The following is a 7,505-nucleotide window of genomic DNA, read 5'->3' as shown; positions in this document are numbered from 1 at the left end:
CCAATTAACTTTGCATGAACGACTTTGACAACAAAATACATGATTTTGAATAAAACAAGGTTTAATAAAATATGCACGAACACAATAAAAACTTAAAATCTTTTTGGCATTTTCATTTATTTTAAAATTATGAAAATATATACATAATATTCTCTCTCTCTCTCTCTCTCTATATATATATATATATATATATATATATATATATATATATATATTAATGAAAAATATAAGCTGTAAATATTTTTATTAGAAAGATAGCAACATGGAATCACATTAACCGATAACATTCTAGATCACGCTTCTATTTCTATTATGCCATGTAGATATATTTTATCCACTTTAAACATAACAAGTATTTTGGTGTCAATGTGATATGTTAAGGTATGTATTAAGCACTATACTTGTGTGGTCCCCATTTAATTCCAACATGTTATTGACTCTATCATACCTTAGGCATAGTTGGATTCGGGCTAGGTTATGGACGAGAGGCTAGGTCCGATTTCTGAGCGAATCAAAGAGAGAGCGTGTAAGACCTTGAATCCCGGGAGTCCTACAGTTGGTAATTATACAAGAAACTTATAAAAATTTAAAACCAAGAAAAATTTTGTTTTATTTAAAACCGATTCAGAGTAAATAACAGCAGAATAATAAGTGCCAAGATTCCCAAAACTTAACAAAATTTCTTAAACTCAAGGCAACCCATTTCATTTTAAAGACTAGTTCAGAGTATAAAATTAGCATAAATTCACAAGCACTAAAACAAGTTCCCAAAACCGGGAAAAATGCCCAAAACCAAATTTAAATGCGTTAAATAATAACTTAAAAATAAACAGTCTTCATTATTAATTTTCCCGACTAGCTATGCCTCCAACCGACCAAGTAGTCTCGAACACGTCCAAGCGGTAAGCATCCTCCTGTTAACCTGAAACTCACACTAACAAACACACAAAGTCAGCTTGAGCTGAGTGAGTTCACGTTTTAATAAACAACATTATATTAATCATTCCAAGGGTTTAAAATATAATACGGGATATGAGCAGTTAGGCCATAATAAACGATAAGTGGTCATACTTATATATCTATATAATTATATCCCTAGGCATAACATCCAAGTAATAACATCAGGGTCGAACACACGTACAACCCAAACACGTAACATTCCATCTGAGTAATAACATCAGGGTCGAGCACATGTACAACCCAAACACGTAACATTCCATCCACCGTAGGCATGCGTAAACATCCTTAGTCGATAACGACTAATTAACATCGCCAATCATTGGCCACATAGTAACACGTGTGTAAACATACGTATATATATTATTCCAAGATATACCATCCTACAAGTAAGCCTATGGGCCATAAGTTATCACATGTGTATACATACTTAAATATCATCACAAAATATACCATAGTACAGTGGGTCTATGCAAAATCGCTTAAGCGGTTTATTAAGTAAAAACAGTTTGGTGTGTATGCTAGCCTAAAACTTGAAAAGAGTGAAAATGGGCATCATGAACTCACCTGACAAGAGGCACACGATCACCACGAGCTAGAGAACTCCTAAGTATTTACACAACTCACACGCCTGTCGGATCATACCATTAATTACTAACGATACCGAAGGGATTCGTTTACCATACGAGGCATTCTAATACGATTCGAGTTACCTAAATCCCTGACCTCACCAAGTTCAATTATAACAGCCCCCGAGGCTTTTTTTATACCAAACCGACTCTTAGACACTCCCGAGAATAAAGAATTCCCAAATTACCCCCGGAAGTACTAGGTGAGACTAATATGCGCGTTTAAGAGTTTTTTAGGCACTTAACATCCAAGTCAGTCCCGTGTGGTCCAAATTTGATAAAATCACAGCCTACCATCCCACACGACACTACACAAGTTGGATGGGTTGGTAACTCGCAGGCACAATGCACTAACTATCAACAAACGTGAATTCGCGTTGTACCAACCTGTTTGAGTAACCGACAACCAATTTATACCCAATACTTAAAAAAATAGTTTTCCAACAGCCCGTACATCAAACCAAAGCTTCCCGAACTGAATTGGTCGTTAATTACTTCAACCCTCGAGTTAAACGCAACAATTCACTATTCTAGACAACCGATTACTAGCATTCAAACTATCACTAGTTGACCTATCAAACGAACACCAATGCTCATGATATTAAAGTATGTTATATTGGACATACCTAAGAATTTTATGGAGCAAGAACCTCAATCAAAACAGCCCTGAAAGTGCTCAAAAGGACAGCCACCCGGTAAGCCTAAAACGAACTTATCAATCAATACGAGTGTAAAATGCAGATTTTAGCATGAAAAGATGCATTTTATTACATAGGAAAACCATAGAAATAAATTATGAAATTTTTACCAGAGTTTAATAAATGTCTTAGGCTTTCAAAAATATTTTTTTTATATTTTTCTAATACACACAAAAATCATAAAAATTCCTCTAACACAGAAAGGTACGTGCAGCTATTTCAGTGCGCAACAAAATGGTTTTATTTTTATAAAAGTCATTACCAAACCAAATTAAACGATTCCAATTGGGTTTGATTCCTAACTCAAAATATTAAGTTCTAGAAGTGGAACCAACCAATCTGGACTTGTTGAAAAAGAGTTATGATGTCGGGAAGACAGACCAGAATCCGTCATCCCGCATCAGCTTTGACACTCGATCTTATAAAATCATAAAAAACATTCAAATCTCGTCCAAAAATTACATATTATACCTTTCTGTAAACTAGACTCAAAGTAGAACATCATAGAAATAAGAATCGATCAAAAATAATAAATTTTCATCGAGTTACACACCAAGCAATAATCGATTACGAATATGTCAGCAACTGTTTTATTCAAAATTCAAACCCTAAAATGCTCAACAAAGGGTTTAATGGTGAAAAAGACTTGTTTTAGGGTAGGACCGACCTTGAATTAAAGTTTTACACTTGGAGTTGGCTGCAAAAAGAAAAATAGGGTCCCTTGGCTGCTGCTCTTAGTCCGATCGAAGGTGGGAGAGGAGAGGGGCTAGGTTTTTTTGTTTATGATATAAAAATATTACATTCTAGTCCCTTGAGGTTGAAATTTACGATAACTAGGATGAAAAGGTTAAGAACTTAACATCCGAGAACGACCAGGAGGTCCCTGAAGGTGCCAGAACGAGTCTCGGTTGGAAATACAAACTTACAAGGCATAAGCTCTTTTTTTACGAAAATCTAAGGACGTTACAGAGCGATGACATTGCCTTTGTCCTAGCTAAGCCCCAACGACAAATGAACCTAGGAGCGGGTGTTTATCCGATCACCCCGGGTTGACTTTGACCCCCTAATGATTAATCAAAACATATTAAGCTTATTTAAACTTTTTGCAAACTTTTACAAACATTTAAATGTTGAACCATGGACTTACATGCCTTCATTTAAGATGTTTAGGGCTTACTGCTATCAGACTTGCTGCCCCTTGTTAAGTGTTCTAATATACCCCTTTTGTTTGTTAATTATCAACCTGTTTGTGTTGATGTTAAAGACTTTTAAGCCCTTTTTAGTTTTTATGCCTTTTCATTTTGATTTTTAAAATATTAATAACAAGAATAATTTTATGGTGACCAATCACTAACGAGCTCGTGTATGACTAACTAATAACATTTTTGTCTTCATTGATATGACTTTGATTGGAGTCATGATACACGCAAAACCACTAGCATAGGCGGGTATTTTAGTTTATATCACTCCGACCCTTACTTATTTGTCAAGGCTATCTACACATCAACCAATGATCGTGTTGGCTTATGATCTACTATTTTCATGTCCTAGGATCATTAATGACAATTGCGTATCATTTTCCAAAGGTCGGATCCACTTCTAAAAATTTTTAATTTCGCTTGCTCCCTCTAAGTAGGAGATTCCTCTAAGCGGGAAAACATTCCCTTTGAGACATTTTCTGATTTTCTTAAAAGAAGAGAAAATATTTTTGGCAAGTCAAATCAATTTTTTTTTCCTTAAACAAATGAAAATCTTTTTGGTGAGTTATTCTTAACTAATTTTCTCCCTCTAAAATTATGACATATTTGAAAATATTTACAAATTTACATACAAAAAGATATAATCGGTTGTTTTAATCAAAATTGATCATGCAGAGCGATTCGACCAAAAATTCGAATCGGGCATTGTTGATGGCTTTAGTGAAAAGGTTAGCAAAGCTGTTGTCAGATGGACTATCTTAAGCATGCATTATCACATTGCATGGCAAAGTTGAAGAGATTTAAATCGAACCCCAGCAGCTGATGCTGGATTCATCACTTGAGAGAAGTACGCTCGACAAGTTGTGGTTGAGCCATTTGAACAAGGTTGGCATTGTTGAAACACAAAGTACCATATGAAACATTTCCCATTCCTTAAAGTTTATCCCCCATGTCGCTTACGAAAGACTCAAATCCGTCATCGAATAGTTAGTGTCAAATAGCAAGGGCTCGTCTCCCATCATATGCCGGGTGTAATCACTATCTAAGTACCAAATACTATTGATAGTCCTCCTTGATTGACCCAGCATGCACTAAGCATTAATTAGATATGGGTTCCCGAGACATTTTTGTCCCGAAAAGGTCAACTGTAAACTGACCAAACTTGATTTTCTTTCCTGAAAAAAATTTGTATCTTTGTGAAGCCTCACTTGATGAAAAATACTCCTTAGGAATCCAAGCAAAAACTTTTTCCTTAGTTTTGACAAGTTTGAACTTTTTTTGTTGATTTTAAACTGTTTTTGATGAATCCTAAGACCTTACATTCTTAGGGTCGTTTTTGATTTTATCCTTCTTAGTTTTCTAAAAAGGTTTCTTTTTGCATTTTACTTTATTAACTTTGGATCTCACATCCACTTCACTGGCTTCACTATCAGCTTGATCAGTCCTTGAATCTGGGCAACTAAAAGCTCCTTTTAGGGACTGACTAGCCGCCTTTGAATAGCAATTTGTTGCTTGAACCAATGCTTGCAATGTCTTGCAAGGTTAGAAGAATGACCACAAACAAAACAACACTTATTCTTGGGATAACTGTAATAGTTATCAGCATTGTATGACTGACTGAATTCTGGAGAAGAAAATGTATTTAAGAAGTGATACTCACTAACATATCTCATGTCTAAATTGAAACCTCTATCATAAAAAGCATTTGCATAATATGTTTCAATATTTCTGTAACACCCATTCCAATAATAATTTCCATAAACAAAATTGCAATATTAAGGATGATTAAAATAAATAGTTGTTTGAGAAAATGTTTGGAGATTATGAGGTGGAATGCACTTGCTAGAAGTACTTGATTGATTAACATTTTCAAACACTTTGGTTTTTCCTGAAATATCCTCAGGCTTGCAAATTGATGATGAACAGCTTGGTATGTTCACATTAACAGACTCATTCATATTTTCACATGTTTCAATAAAAGAATCATTAGAACAGTTTCACAATCAACTTCCGAAGTAACATCAATATTTTCATCCAAAATGTCATGAACAATGCCAACACCAACATTGTCACAATCAACATTAATATCCAAAAATGAGTTTAATGTATTTTGCATGGAGTCAGAGTTGTTATCAATACAGACAGAGTTGACAAATAATTGTTTTGAATTCACATCATACTCAAAAAATGAATTTAAAACACTATTCTTTTCACTACTCATGCCATCTACCACTGATTCCTTATCCGCTAACCATCAACTGAACAAGATGAACTACCATTAGAACTAATTGGTTCAAAGATTGGATCAACCACCTTAGGAACTTCACGGACGAGTATCTTAGGTTTTGGTACATGACCAATCCCATAGACCATTTCATCTTCATGTGGGGTGCTAAAACTAAAGTGGGGTAGGGACGTATAGTTAATTAAAAGTAGGAGGAATAGCTGCATGTTCAAATCCTAGCCCCGACTTTTGTTTTACCCCCATTTTTGATCCAATAATACCATTCAACTTATCAGACGCCATTTCAAAATTTTCGATAGTTATTTTTCTTTGAGCAAGATCTAATTCAAGTTCTTAAATTTTAGCAATTAAAATAGTGATTCGTTTTTGGTGAGAACCAACCAGCAAATTAGATTCAAATAACTTTAGATGTAAGTTTGCCATGTCGTCATGATGATTTTTAATTCTAGTAGTAAATATCTTTTCAGCTTTCCTATACTCATCATTCTGATACTTAATGCCAATATTTTCTATAATAAAAGTGGCATTATGAATTAGGGATGACAATGGGTCGGGTATAAGTCGGGTTTAAGTATTCCCAAACCCATACCCATTTATAAAAGTTTGTCCCAAACCCGTCGGGTTTTAATAGGGTAATTACCCATCGGGTTTCCGGTTTCCTATCGGGGTTGTTAAAATACCCACGGGTATACCCGGCTCATAAACCGTCGGGTTTCTACCGGGTTTTGGCAAAATATAACTAATCGATTACAAAGATGGTTACCATAAAGGTAAAATATCTCAAATAATTGACATAAACAAGTTTCGGCAAATAATATATTTGGAATATATTATATATATAGCATTATAAGCTATATCGGGTACATCGGGTGTATAATCGGGTAAATGGGTCTATGTTATCGGGTAATCAGGTCAGGTAATTAGGTATATTAGAAATCCCAAACCCGCCCCAAACCTGTGAAAAATTTCAAAACTAATCCCAAACCCTAATGGGTCGGGTATTACCCGTCCCATTTATGTCGGTTTTCGGGTTTTCCCATCGGGTTCGGGTTTCATTGCCATCCCTATTATGAGTTCTATAGTTTTCTAATTTATCAATACACATTTGAGAACATAAGTGTGTGTGTATCTCAGGAAGGATAGGACTTGTTTGACCGCTTCCACCTGTAGCACACTCAGGAAGGATAAGCCTTGATTAACTGCTTCCACCTGCAGCACTTGTCCCCAGCTTTATTTTCTTTGGAATGATTGTTCACTCGGAGCTTGTCATCCATTTCAAAAGACTTGATGGTAGAAGTTAATTATGAGAGTGTTTTAGTATTCAGGTTTGTGGTTCTCTTGATTGTAGTCACACTACTATTCCATGTGTAAGGAAGTGAATTCAACAGCTTCATGTTGATCTCAGACAAATTAATGATGATACCGGCACTTCTCATTTTAGTGATGAGTGACTCAAATCTGTTGATGAGAGAAACAACCGATTCTTTTTGAATATGATTTAAATGTTGAATTCTCCATTTAACATTTTCTTTCGGCTTTCCTTCATATCTAGATTTCCTTCAAACTTTTCAACCAAGGTATCCCGGAGACCATTTGCAGACTGCAGTAGTATATTCTCTCAAGGTTTGAGAGATATCAGTAGACAGATTAAGATCATAAGACATTTTTTTAGAGAGAGAAGAATAGGAAAAAAATTGCATTTTTATTTTGCCACAATACTTGACTCGATTTACTACAATACTCGGCTCGATTGCTATAGTAACTCGACTCGAGAATT

The sequence above is a fragment of the Bidens hawaiensis genome, unplaced genomic scaffold (assembly GCF_021521415.1).
Source record: "Bidens hawaiensis isolate Kalapana, Puna unplaced genomic scaffold, B.hawaiensis_p1.1 tig00026214_1, whole genome shotgun sequence".
Lineage (NCBI taxonomy): Eukaryota > Viridiplantae > Streptophyta > Magnoliopsida > Asterales > Asteraceae > Bidens > Bidens hawaiensis.
This window is presented reverse-complemented; position numbering follows the sequence as displayed.